We start from the raw sequence: 14,316 nt of genomic DNA, 5'->3' as shown, positions 1-14,316 counted from the left end.
TTTGGATTTGTTTGTCTTAAACAGACACCTCTAACGTGTTAACAATACAGTAGTATTTCCATGAGAGGCGCGCGTAAACAGTAGGGTAGAAAAAAAAAACCTATTAAAAACCCCCAAAACGAAACAAATCAAAACAACAACAAATCTAACAAAACGAAACAAAACAACAAGACCCCAAACCAGCAACAAACCAAAACAACAAAACGCCAAAACAACAACAACAAAAACAACAACAAAACAAAACAAACAAAAAACAAAAAATCACCATCACCAAAACCACCTACGGTATTTTATGTACGGATCTCCAAAATTTAAAAGGAGGAAATACTTGACCAACAATGACGGAAGACGCTGCACTGAGATGTGAGTTGTTTTGATTTTGAGAGTGCCAATACTGATTAAGACATTGAACAAACCTGACAGTTTTAACAAAGTTACCTAAGAGTAAGTCTAGGGATTGCAAGTACTACCATCAATGCGTCAAATTTCGTTGCGGGTAATGACAAAAACGATGAGAATACAATTGTTATTCGTCAATGCCCCTAATTCCGTTATGATTGAAATTCCGTGACGTTTTTTCTTTTCTTTTTTTTGTGCACAATTTAGTTTGTTGCCGTCTACTTGTCATTCATTTGGAGGTTATTCTTTACAGTTCAGAAGCATTTTCATAACCAATAAAGTTTAAACAAACTATCTTCATAGAAGAAACCATTATTCAGGACTCCCCAGAAATAGTTTTTAAGACGCTTCGATTTTCAGCATCAGTTAACACAAATCAAGCTAAAATAACTGGGGTTGGGGTAGTGGGTTGAAAACAGTTTAGTGTTTGTCTTGAAACTAGCAGATCATGTATTTATTTTATATTTCCTTAATTATTTTTATTTAGTTTACATTATTTATTTTATTTTATTACTATAATTATTATTTTATGTTTATTATGTCATCAATCAGTTAAGACCATGTAAATAATTGTTAAAATTTCTTAAAGTGCTTTTCCAGACCATACACTAAAATTTCAAATTCCACAATTAAATGCCTTCTTAATTCATTGCAATAATATTTTACACCGATATGTAAATCAATAATTATGAAAATGCCCCATAAAAGTATTAAAACATCACTCCCGTAGAACACTGCCGGAAACGACCGAGTAAAATTCTCAGTAAAAACATTTGCCTGTAAATACCCGTGACGTCATGAAGGGAACTCGCTTCACAGAAACCTACCATGAGATGACTTCAGCGCAAGTGAAAATGGGACCGATAGCGACTGCCAAGCTCAATTATCATGAATGTGATTCTTCTTTCGATGATGAATAGTGTAGTAATGACGACTGGACTAATATTTGTGCAACACAACAAATAATGCCGTATCAGTTTGGACCTGGAACATCTTCCGAAGAACCAACGGCCTGACAGATGACGATGAAAATGGTCGTGGACACAGCTTACCACTAATTTACAACTTTTATTCTTGTTTTGTTCTTTAGATTTTCGTGCGAATTATTTTGCTACATTGTATGTTCTAGTACTTGTGATGTAGCAGAAAAGATTATAAATAACACTTGAATTCTACGAGTCGAGTGGACCCGATATAGGTAATTTTATGAAATAAACAAAAACGACTTTTAGTCCGACCCATCCCTCTATAAAGATGTTTTTTTGTGAATAATTTCAGTTTGATTTGACGTAAAAAAAAAAAAAGTGTTTTGAAAAAAAAAAAAAAACAATTTTTTTGTGTGCAGTTGTGAAAACAGTCGGCTCAAAAATGAATAACTTATAGTACATTTCATAGTATGAAAAAGGTGTTCTCTGTGGGAAGGTATATAGTAAAATTAATGTAATGTATTTATAGTCTGTCTCACAGGGAACACCTTTTTTCATACTATGGAATTTACAAGTTATTTATTTCTGAGCCAATTGTTTTCTAAGTTGCATACAAAAATAGCTTCTATTTTTTTTTTTTTTTATTATTTACAAAAAAACAAACAAACATTTTTGTAGGATGGGACGGACTAGGCTTTAGATACTTACTTGTCTGAACTTTATTGTTAATGAAAATGTTCTCGAACTGTAAAGAAAAACCTCACAAATGAACGAGATGCAAACGACAACAAATCTAATCTGGTTGATTGCACGAACCGTGTATGAGAAAACAAACTGGTCGGAGTTGGAAGCATAACGCAGTTTGGGACGTTGACAATATGCACCCCGAGGTCGTTTCAATGTGGATGGTGTCGGCTTATTGTCATTTGTTTTGTGTTGCAGAAAAATTGTTGGTACGGCATCTTTTTTTAAAAGCCATAACACATGGTATTCCCATATCTCGCTTAGGCCGACAAGCCAGTTTGGACGAATCGAAACTAAAGTGTGTGCTGTCGCAACGGTCTCCAGCATTTTCTTCCTGCCCAGTCTTTCCACGTTGTTTTAATCAAATTCCCACACAGCTTTCTCACAGCAACATTACTTGGAAATGCGTGAAGACTAAATTTATCGGCTTTTGCATTACTACAGCCGCCAACAACACGCCGTTTTAACCATAATAAACACAAAAGAAGCAATTAACAATGGCGCTGACTATCGAAAGGAGTTCCATTCATGAAATCATGGATCAAATCTTACGGAAATTCCCGAAACAAATTCAGCTGGTTCTGTTTTTCAGAGTAATATTTTTAAATGGAAAATATACCGGTATATAATGTTTTAATAATTTATTTTTTAATTTTCAAATCATATATAATATGTTGATTGATATAGTCCAATACACCATACATCTGGAACAGCACTTTAAGTTTGTCTAACTATAATATGTTATTTTATGCTGTTATTACAACACTCAACTAGGGTAAACCTTACAGAAAATTAGAACCCTATTCAGGCCTCTGAAAATTACAAGAATGATCTTTCGATCGTTTCGTTCCTGTGTTGCTTGTGCAAATTTAATTTTGTGTGACCTATTTTTTTTGTTCGCACAGGATTTGAAGCACCTTTTACTTGGATATAAAGGGTTACACCAAAAGGAAATGTGTCATGTCAGTGAACATTTGGGCAGTATCCCAGTTGCAGGCCTGGAAATAATTATTTGGACCGTGCCTGTCAAGCTGTCCTATATCAGTCAGTTTGTGCCTGTCACAAATTAAAATGTACCTGTCACCAAATTGCATGCCAGTGTGTAAACGACATCGAAAGCAATTATTACAAAGTTGGTAGAATGTTATTTATCTATTAATCCTGTAATATAATATATGCATGAAATTATAGTATGACTGATAAATTACATATGGTCGGAGCCAATATCACTTTGGTAAGAAACCTTCAAATCTTAAGCACAGCATGTTGTCAGAATCAGATAAGAAACAATGTTGTCAGCATTAACTTTGACTTGTATCCGATTTCGGTTTCTAGTTTCTAGTTTATGATATCGTTCATTGGGCAGGCAGGAAAACCTTCACAATGTTGACTGTCACTACTTGACAGAATACATTTTTTTCATTATCATATTCACTTGTGTCACCAACTCCGAATCAGATCCACTAATCTCCTTTCTTTTTCGTTTCTAGTTCTGGTATATTTACTTTTGGGGGTCGAAAAGTTTTTTTTTCAGGATTTGGTGTTTCACCTGGTTCCACAGATGAACTACAAGGGCTTACATCAAATGCTTAAACAACATTCGTAGGATATTGTTAACCTGTCCTTTATAAAGAACACCTGCTATGATTTTGTTCTTTTTAAGCGAGAAAAACATTCTCTCAAAATTTGCATTACATAATTGGTACAGAAAACAAAAGTTCAATCTGAAAGTCAGTATATTCTTCCACTTTTTGTGGACTTAGAGCAGTTAATTTTCCAGGTTTTTTTGTAACCAACTTTTATGTGGCTGTAAAAGTCGACAGTGTGTACTTGACCATGTCGTGCCATATCCTCTAGCTTATCTGGAGAAAATCTTGTTTCAGCAATAAGGCTGAAAGTTTGTTATCAGTTCAGTAAAACATTGACATCCGTAAAGTCTACACTGCCACATCAACATTTGATTTCCAGTGTTCGTGTTTTAATATAGTGGCAACATTATTCAGCTGTATACTGCTGGCACCCTTTAAGTCTGGAAGGGCACAGTGTACAGCATTATAAGGGTGGTGATTCTTTGCTGATTTGTACATCTTCAGTGGCCTTTCAGAAAACTTGTTTTAGTGAATTCTATCCCCTGATAAAGTGTACCACTGAATCAGTCTTTTGTAACTTTCCAAACAGAAATTTAAAGAATTCCCAAAAAGACCTAGCTTGATCAAGAGATTCTTCAGAACACTTAATATTATGTAGAACTCCAACACTGTCAATAACATCTTCTTGAAATGCTTTTGGACAATATAGCTGCTGGGTTCAGGACATCAATAAAAGAATGCAACATACAAAAATGCTGCGACTAGACTTTTATAACCACATATCTTTTTATGATCTTTCATTTTTTGTCACCAGCTAAGTGCTGTAGATGTTGCATGTAAACACCATATTTATCCAGGACCATCCGCAGTGCTGACAACTTGAAAAGAATCCACCTTGTACCACAAGCACGTTTTTGGTTTCAGAGAGCCCTCTTTCAAATTCAAATGTATCTTTGACTAAATTGTGCAAAGTTTTCAGTTCCGTAGTTTTTTTTTTTGGGAGATTTATGGTAAAGGTAATACAACCTCAGCAGCATATTGTTCCACCTTTTGAAATACGGTAGTATTTTTAAGGCATCTTTCAGGGCCAATTCTTTTTTGAGCCACACACCATGTATATATTAGCCATGGTGCTTTTTGTTCCAGAAGTGCTTTTACTCCACTTTTATTACCATGTTTGACTGATGCACCATCATCTTTGAATAAAGGTCACTTGGCATTCCCAGTGAGTGAAAACTCTCCCTCAATTGCACCAAGTATTCCAGGTGCATCTCCCTTTTTGACATCTTTTAGGTAAAATGAAGCTTCCTTCAATTTCATCATTTTTAGAATAAGGATCAAAATACAGTACATATACAACTTCCTTTTCTGTAACAGACTTGTCTGTGCTCCCATCTGTTAAAACACTATAGAATTTGGCTTTTGAAAGATCATCATGCAGCTTTGATGCTATAAACTGTCCATGAATGTCCACAAATTCTGCACATTGTTTACGGTTAGTTGTAAGCTTGATCACCTATATCTACACCATGGTAAGTTTCCAGTTTAATCAAATCTTCATACACAGAGAATGGGAGCTCTTTTTTGGCAATAAAATATGGCTATTTCAAAAAAGGTTATTTGTTGAAGTTCTTGTACTTTAGTCATACTACAAAAGCTGTCACCAAGCGTTTGTTGTTGGGGGGTCTGGTTCAAATACATTGTGAAGATGTTCAACACATTTCACCCCTAGCGTTCATGTCCTTGACGTAAAGTTTGTATGCATGTTTATGGTAGTTTGTTGAAGAATGGTCTCTAGCATTTGATAAGCGCATGTTTGTAGACCCTCTTATCCAAACGTCAGTGAAATCTCTACTACACCGTATCTCTTTCTCAAAATGTGTGCAGACGACACACCTCATTACGGTCACCTCACCTTTAGAATTTGTTTCGTGTTTTAACCAAACGGATGCATTAGTTTTTACCAAGTCGTCATTTATCCATTTTTGCAACGTTGTTGATCGTAGAGTTCTAACCTGCTTCTTTGTAATGCTGGTAATTTGTGGGGATGAATCTGATGTTTCGCTACCGACATTAGTATCACACGTACTACTACTTGTACTTGCTAAAAGTTCGTGCTGTCGGCTATTCGGGTCACTCGGAACACATTTGCCGATTAACGATTTTCTGATCGGACCCGCGTTCCGTATAAGCAGCGTAAGTGCAGCAGACATATTTCGCGAGACGCGATTTCTGCCAATTCGTCAAGGAAATAAAAGTTATAAATTTTTTTAGTAGTACGTTTGGGTGTTTTCTTCCTTGTATTTAAATATGTTTGCGTGCAGATCTATTCGTTGTGCATAGTTGAGCAGAAATGCGTAGCGTTCCAGTGGGGTTTTTGGTGTGCACGCGGTCCCGCTCTATTAATAGACACCATAAACTGTAGTAATCGGTTGAGGTGTCTCTTCCCCCAAAATAATATTAATAATGACCGATGTGTGACCGTTCCGTTTTAGAGGTACAATAACATTCCATTAAATAATTATAATCGGAATCAATTAATTGTCAGTTAATTTTAAAGGTAACTTTAGTGCTAAAAGACGCTTATAATTATCACGCCGTGTGTGTCAACCATTGAACCAATGATTCGCCGAGGTGAGGTTATTAGGGTGTCTATTAATAGACAAAAACAATTTGTGTGTTGTTTTTTTCTCGTGGAAAACGTAAATGCCTTCTCGTTTGTATTTAGTTACCATAAAAACTAATGTAAGCTTCGTGCACGTGCACACTAGTCGGAAAATATTCAAAATATGCCTCTCTTTTTTTTCTCAAAATATAGAGAAATCGGCTAAGACAAAATAAAAATAGCAGTTTTTGTGCCGGACAAGATGACCGCTAATATTAAATACGCGACTGTCAAATCGTGACAAATCACAAATACGTACCGGACAATGACCGTGACCGGACACTTATTTCCAGGCTTGCAGTTGGTTACTAACATTTCAAAATCTGGTATCCCACCTGAGAATTTAGTATTCCACTTAAATGAAATTCATAAATAACATTTTAACAAACTTGGACGACACTGTTAACTTAACTTCACCAGTAAATGACGACTTTCATTGTTTCAGCGAAAAATTAAAACGCAGGATTAAAAAAAGAACAACATTATATGGTATGCTGGTGGGATACTGGATTATTGAAGTCTGGTATCCAAAATTAAATTTTGTTATCCCCAGGATATCGCAGATTTTCAGTTCTCAGAGGCCTGCCTATTGTTTGGATAAATAAGTAACCATGCCCCCAATTAAAAAACAGATCTGTATAGAAAAGTAGGGATTTCCAATACGTGCAGATATTATTAGTTCCACTTAAAAGTATTCTTTTAAAAGGCTTTTGGGTTGCTGCAGACTTTCATCAATATGTATTTAACATGATTATAATGCTATAACAATAAAAAAGGCCATATGTGTAATTAACTAAATAACAGTCAAAATACTAAATTTAGTAATTATATACTTCGCTATTTACTTTTAGTAAATGTATAGTCATTGTTTTAGCCTTTATTGGTTATGTGTTGTTATTTTCCCCATAACTGATGCTTCGTTTGTGACCAAGTTTTTCTGTTTGCGATCGATGCATGGTTTTGACCATTTTCTTAGATGATGGCACTTACTGTAACAGATAATTGCATGAAATGTTTCCAGTTATGTTTATCATATTTCTTAACCTTAGGGTGCTGATTTTTTTTTTTTTATACTATTTTAATTCAGAGGTGAAACGTAGCCCAGTGGTAATGCACTCGCTTGATGTGCGGTCGGTCTAGGATCAATCCCTGTTGGTGAGCTCAATGGGCTATTTCTCATTCCAACCAGTGCACCATGACAGTCATACATGTTGAATGCATGCTGTTAAAATTAATAACCGTGATTATTAAAATAAGCAAACATCATTGAGCCTACACTGTATTCTGGATGACACTGTAAAGTGTTTCTCGTTACCGGTCGCGAGATCGCTATTGCGCTAATTAAATATTTGGTATTATTATTATGTTTGAGGTGTCAGATAGATTATGTAACCATTTGTTCACATTAGAAGACAGAATTTTAGCCACTTGCAAATTTTATTAGCCTTCTGGGTTTTTTTTAAATTAGCCAATGGCTAATTTGGCTACCGACAGCACGAGTCCTGACAACTGATATATCAAAGGCCGTGGTATATGCTATCCTATCTGTGGGATGGTGCTTATAAAAGATCCCTTGCAGCTAATCGAAAAGAGTAACCCATGAAGTGGCAATAGCGGGTCTCATCTCTCAATATCTGTGTGGTCCTTAACTGACGCCATATAACCATAAGTAAAATGTGTTGAGTGCATCGTTAAATAAAACATTTCCTTCCTTCCTTCCATTTTGATTCAAATAATTGCATTACATGAACATCTGGCAGGATATCATCACATGGGAATTAAATGTGTCCTATATTAAACATCCAAACGCATTGATCCATCCATCTGGTGTTTAATACAATCCATTCTGATCAGCAATCTATTTTACCTTCTTATTGGAATTTCAAAACTAGAGTAGTAACTGAATTGGTTATGACTAAGAAATACCATGTAACCTACTATTAAAATTACTACTAATTGATTACACTGACTACAGCTTATTTTGAGAGCTGTTTTTATTGAACATATACATATATACATGTAGTAGGTACATGCACAAGTAACGTCTTAACCTTAAACTGTTGAATATTTTGTACGTGTTTTAATTGTTTTCAACTTGTAAACTAGCAAGTATATGTCAATATTACAACGAAAAACTTATTTTCTTTTATGTATTGATCAGGGAACATTTTGTCCAGTATCATGTCACGATTTGCTATGCAAGTTTCAGAGATCGCTACACAATTTTGCAACATTAAACAGTAGTTGCTAATAAATTTTCAGTTGACTAGAAATATTGCTAATCAATATTTTGAAAACAAAATGTTCCCTTTTGATTTTGATTTTGATTTTATTAATGGTTAAAATTATTGGATACGTAAAAAAAAAAAAAAAAAATTATTTCACGCATGGGCGGTGAATTTTTAAATCCATCAGATCCATGGTCAGTAGATTAAATAAAAATATAGCACTTTGGATTATCAAGGCTCACACTGAAATGAGTCTGGTCAATTTCTTATAAGTTGAGACTTAAATTTCTTTTCACTTGAAGTTGAAATTTATGCATAATTGTACTAACCCAAGACTGTGTAGATCTGTACTTAATTTTAGTCTGTAAAATTAACAGCTTGGTAAGTCAGCTAATGACTGAACATTTAAAATTGTGTGCCATGTCTTATGTTAAAGATATACACTGTACATGTATATATATTAACCTGGAATTATAAATGTACCTGTACAATGTACATGTAGTTACCCACAATTAATATCCCGCACATCCTGTGACATGATATAACTGCATGTTTGTGCTATTGTCCAAATGAGAACACCTCTTGAGCAAGCATAACTGTGTAAATAACCACAAGCGGTTAAATGTCGAATGTTTGTGTAGAATGTCACCATAGTCACACACTTCCAAGGTCATCTTTAAAACATTGCCTTCCGTTCATTGGACTTGAGCTTACCATATGGTGCTGGGTGCAGCTTCCCTTTGGCTACTTACCATCTTTATCTTGGAGAGTTATGTGGATCACAGTTGTGTTATGTCATCAATGATACTTTTATTTCCAGAGCTGTTTTTGAATGTGGACTGAGGATCGTCGTAGTCAACATTCGAAGGAATCGACTGGTGGTTGCCCGAGTTCTGTGGATGTCGTTTTCTTTTGAAGACGGTATAGGGTGTGGATGTGTACATACATTTTCATACATTCATGTCCAACGTACAAGCAGGTGTATCCTAGATGCTTGATCTTAAAAGTAGGTAAGTACAGTGCATATATAGTGGATAGTAAATGAGTTAACAGTTATTATTTTATAAATTGTTCCGAGTGTTATTCTATTTACTAGTATTCTATTTCAGCTATTTTTGTAGAACTCGAAAAGCTTTTATTTTCTATATCCATTCATTCTGTATATAGAAATGATGTAAACTATTTTACATACTGTTCTGAGTATTGCTAAATCCAGGGCTAACTCTGAGTGAGCAAAATATTTTGCCCAATTATCTATTGAATTTTAAAAAATTGCAGAAATCAAACAATTTTTTTTTTTTTTTAATGTCAATTATTACAAGAAATTATTTCACCAAATTAAATAAAATTCGCCAACTGCTTTCAAATTTCGCAATAGGTGAATTTGGCGAGTGCCAGATGTTTATTAAAGGGACAGACCCTAGTTTCAACATGCGAAAATTAACACTAAGTTTAGTTAATCTACAAACCTGGAACACATCTGGATAAAGTTACAATTGAGTGAAACATGGCTGTTATTTTGTAATGGTGAAATACGTTGTAGCCTCTAAAAATAGACTAAAACTCAACTCCCATAACTGTTATTTCTCAGATGCACGTGCGTTTTTAAAAATATGAGAAATATATTTTGTCATATTAAAAACACCAGGATGACCAAAAACACTTCGAATGTATGGAAATGAATAATCTAAACAATAAAATCTATGCAAAGTATGATTTCAGTTATCTAAAACGGCTCTTATAGTCAAAAATATGCCTTAGTGTTTAAAAACTAGGGTATGTCCCTTTATTGTTCAGTGATAAAACACATTTAAAACCCGAAGTTCTATTTATTCTGTTCAGAACATCTAATGAATCGTATAATAATAACTTTTTATTTCAAATTTAACAATAAAAACTGAGCGGCATAAATGCAGACTCTTTAAAATATGTGACATCATTGTGTATATGTTTGCCAAATTGTGATGATGTCATAATTAGTACCGACAAAATCACTGGTTTGTATAAGTGTCAAAGAGTCCAGTGTTTTATCCCCTATGTTTCTAGTCAATGATAATCGACATCATTCCCCACCATTTCTCAAAGACTATTGTATAGTGATATATTTGGAAAACAATACTCTATATTTGACAAACACCCCTTCCATCATCCATAGGGTTCAAAAGGGAAAAATTAAGCCAAATTGAAAAAAACCCATTTCAAACTACGTTATTAATTCCAACCAAATTTTGTTTCAAGCATCCTTGGCACATGAAGAAACTTCATGAATTTGGCCATTTTACCCCTTCCAACAAACCAAACCACCAGGAGCCTGAGGAGAAAATTAAAGCAGTTTTTAAGAAGCTTCTCTATAGATACTTTCAGAAATGTTATAATCAATATTTTTCTAAACTTTAACAAACATTTTGTTATATATATTATAAATAAAATGCATTTAAACTCCAATTTCTTCACAACTACTAGACTATTTGTGTATAAATTTGGTGAGAAGCTTCCTTGACCTGTGGCGAAACAAAATCATGAATGTGTGTGTTCTGGAAACCCTATTCTTCTCTTCCATGTAAAGTCTTGACACACGGTTTCTGCCAGAGGGTATGCAGGGTAAAATGTCTTACCCTAACATCTAGGAAATTAATGGATATATTTTTAGAATTTTTAGATAGATTATATTAAAAGAACTGCTGTTTAAAATTTTACAAAATAAATACATAAAATGTCAATTTTAACATTTCACATCTATAACCATCTAGTTGGGCCACTTATGGACTCTTTCATTTTTATTACTGTCCTCAAATTATTTTCTGTCCAAAAGCGAGCTTTGCAGTGTTCTCATTAGTACCGGTAGCTGTATTACCAAACCTCTGAAGACCCCAGAGATTTAAATAGTACAAGTTTACTACTGTACAGGTTGTAGAACTATTGATGATACACGTGTAGGTCTTGGACTTACATGTAGCTTCTGGCTAGGCATGCACATACATGTCTTAATCATTAGCCTTCAGAGATTTAGATCTGACTAATTTGGGCACAATAGGTTTTTGTCTGTCCTGCTGGGCACAGTGAGGTCTTTTGTATCACAGTAATGTCTTCAACAGCTGACGGAGAGTTGTCGAAATTTCGAAACACAAATGCAAATTATTTAAATGTAATTTAATTACATTTAAATAATTTGCATTTGTGTTTCGAAATTTCAACATTTCAGTGGTTTTCAGGTGAAATATTTTGAGGTCAGGATGTTTGTACTTAATTTGGGCATGAGTATTTTGGTGCATCTAAAACCTTGGCCATATCTCATACAGTTCTTTTAAAGATGTTTTAGCTTACAGTCCGAACCAAAATGTTAACAACTACGAAAAATTGCTCTCCTACCTTTATTTTTCGTTAGATTTTACCCACATTTTGTCCATGCAGACAGAAATCTTGAAAAAACCATTACAATGACACAGATTCCACATACTAGATGATAACTGTATTACCTATATCGACTTTGCTGAGATCGCATATGGCAAAAAGCATATAATTTGTGCCGGCTGCCATTTAGACTTTTTATGGAATATTCTCCAAGAGGGGTGAAAGGATATGAATTAATCTAACAATGTCATAACATGTTATGATATAAAAGCAAACGTTGTGACGTCTTTTTAATTTTAATTTTTTATTATTATTTTTTTTAATGGTACCACTAGAGATCATTGATTTTATATTAATTATGTCACATACTTTGGAGGCTTTCACCCCTCTTGAAGAGTATTCCATAAAAAAAAAAAAATGGCAGACAGCAGAAAACTGCATGTATTTTGACCTATGCTATCTCAGCGAAGTCGATACTGGTGACATCGTTACAGTCTCATATGTGGAATATCTGTTACTGTAATGTTTTTTTCACAACTTGTGTCTGGACAAAATTTGGGGGAAATGTAACGGTAATTAAAGGTAGGAGAGTAATTTATTGTAGTTGTTAACAATTTGGTTTGGACTTCAGTCAGCAGAGTGCTCACATGAGGTGCATGCAATGAGTTGCAAGATTGATCACCCTTTTTGGACTTAGATTTTTCTCATCCTACCATGTAATGCCTCTTGACTGGTATATCAAAGATCATGGTACCTGTATGTGCATGTACTGTCCAGTTTTAGGGGCCTAGCTTGGGATTTTCAGGTGGAACGCAGACTTTTTCGGCGATGGAATAAAATGCTATTAACTATGCATTTACATCATATATTTTAATTTAAAAAAAATATATTTGTAATCTCAGGTGGTATGTAGCTGCGTACCTGTGTGTATGGAAGCTAGGCTCCTGAGTTTATTGGAGAAAGTGCATTATAAAACAAATTGTCTGGAGTAGTCTACATATATATTTGGCAAAAGCAGGTTTCCTCTCTATCTTTGTATCAATAAAGTATATTGTAAGTATCTGTCATTTACAATGTGCTGAGGTGTCATTAAACAAATATTCCTGTCCTTTTCATTCCTCTTAGTTATAAACCAGTTTATTGTTAATAGTTTATTGAGAATACACTAAAGTCAGAAATTCAGTATGATATGCGCACATTATATGTACAGGTATATCTTTGTATACTGTTTTTAGATATCTTTCATTTGGTAGAAAACTATAAAAGCATTGCCAGTTCATTGATCATACACATGCCTGGTGTTGAATGATATCAGATTCACTCTAATTCTCAGTTTGTTAGCCATGGTTATCCTTTATCTGTCCTATAACCGTTAGAACCTTATGGAAGACGGTTTGTCAGACAAGGGGTGCAGTGTTTCATATAGCTCAGATTAAATGGACAATAGAATAGCAACCTGTGAAAACCTGTTCAAGTGGTGTCATTAAACACTGTGCACAAACTTAACTTTTTCAAGGGGTCCTAAAAGGGAAACAACTCTTACTAAACACACTACATTATCTTTTTTTTTTTTAGATATTGTATTGATCAGAAAAAAGAATCAAAAGGATTGCACAACAGGCAGAGCCTATATAAGTGCTCTCCTAAACAAGATGGACATAAGACAATAATCAATATTTATAATCATAAAACATAATAACATAATGTCCAATGGCATTTATAAAGTGTTTAGCGTAATTAATATTTATTAATATATGGTAGAGAGCTATATTATCTGACAGTGATGCCATTAAGAATTGTAATAACAGGTGAAAATTAAATGATAGGCAACTATTATCACCTGCTATGAATGTCATGTTACCTAAACAACTTAATAACTGGCCTCGGTGGCGTCGTGGTTAGGCCATCGGTCTACAGGCTGGTAGGTACTGAGTTCGGATCCCAGTCAAGGCATGGGATTTTTAATCCGGATACCGACTCCAAATCCTGAGTGAGTGCTCCGCAAGGCTCAATGGGTAGGTGTAAACCACTTGCACTGACCAGTGATCCATAACTGGTTCAACAAAGGCCGTGGTTTGTGCTATCCTGCCTGTGGGAAGCGCAAATAAAAGGTCCCTTGCTGCCTAATGTAAAAGAGTAGCCTATGTGGCGACAGCGGGTTTCCTCTAAAAAAAACTGTCAGAATAACCATATGTTTGACATCCAATAGCCGATGATAATATAAAAAATCAATGTGCTCTAGTGGCGTCATTAAATAAAACAATCTTTACTTTTTTTTAAACAATTTAATATTGAAACCTAAGAATGATGCAATTTCATTGGTTTATCTTAAAATATAACACCATTTATGCTATAACTTACCCATAAGATCCATGTCATAATCCCATTTAATATTTACCATTATTAACTTAGTT

General features: G+C 34.5%; 1 protein-coding gene across 4 annotated transcripts in view; it reads left to right on the top strand.

Moving 5' to 3' along the window:
- Positions 1–284: 284 nt before the first annotated feature.
- Positions 285–14,316, top strand: part of LOC121381544 (transmembrane protein 198-like) — a 51,673-nt gene continuing 37,641 nt past the window's right edge. For 2 of the 4 annotated variants that reach the window (XM_041510874.1, XM_041510873.1), the window contains exons 1-2: positions 285–363; positions 9,372–9,557. The gene's annotated coding sequence lies outside the window, so the exon portion shown is untranslated. Of the gene's footprint in view, positions 364–9,371; positions 9,562–14,316 lie in introns of all 4 variants that reach the window. The other 2 variants (XM_041510872.1, XM_041510871.1) reach the window with 1 other exon arrangement.

This window comes from Gigantopelta aegis, chromosome 9 (genome assembly GCF_016097555.1).
Source record: "Gigantopelta aegis isolate Gae_Host chromosome 9, Gae_host_genome, whole genome shotgun sequence".
In the NCBI taxonomy this organism is placed as follows: Eukaryota; Metazoa; Mollusca; class Gastropoda; order Neomphalida; family Peltospiridae; genus Gigantopelta; species Gigantopelta aegis.
Note: the sequence above shows the minus strand (reverse complement) of the source record. Positions and strands in the feature narration are given on the sequence as shown.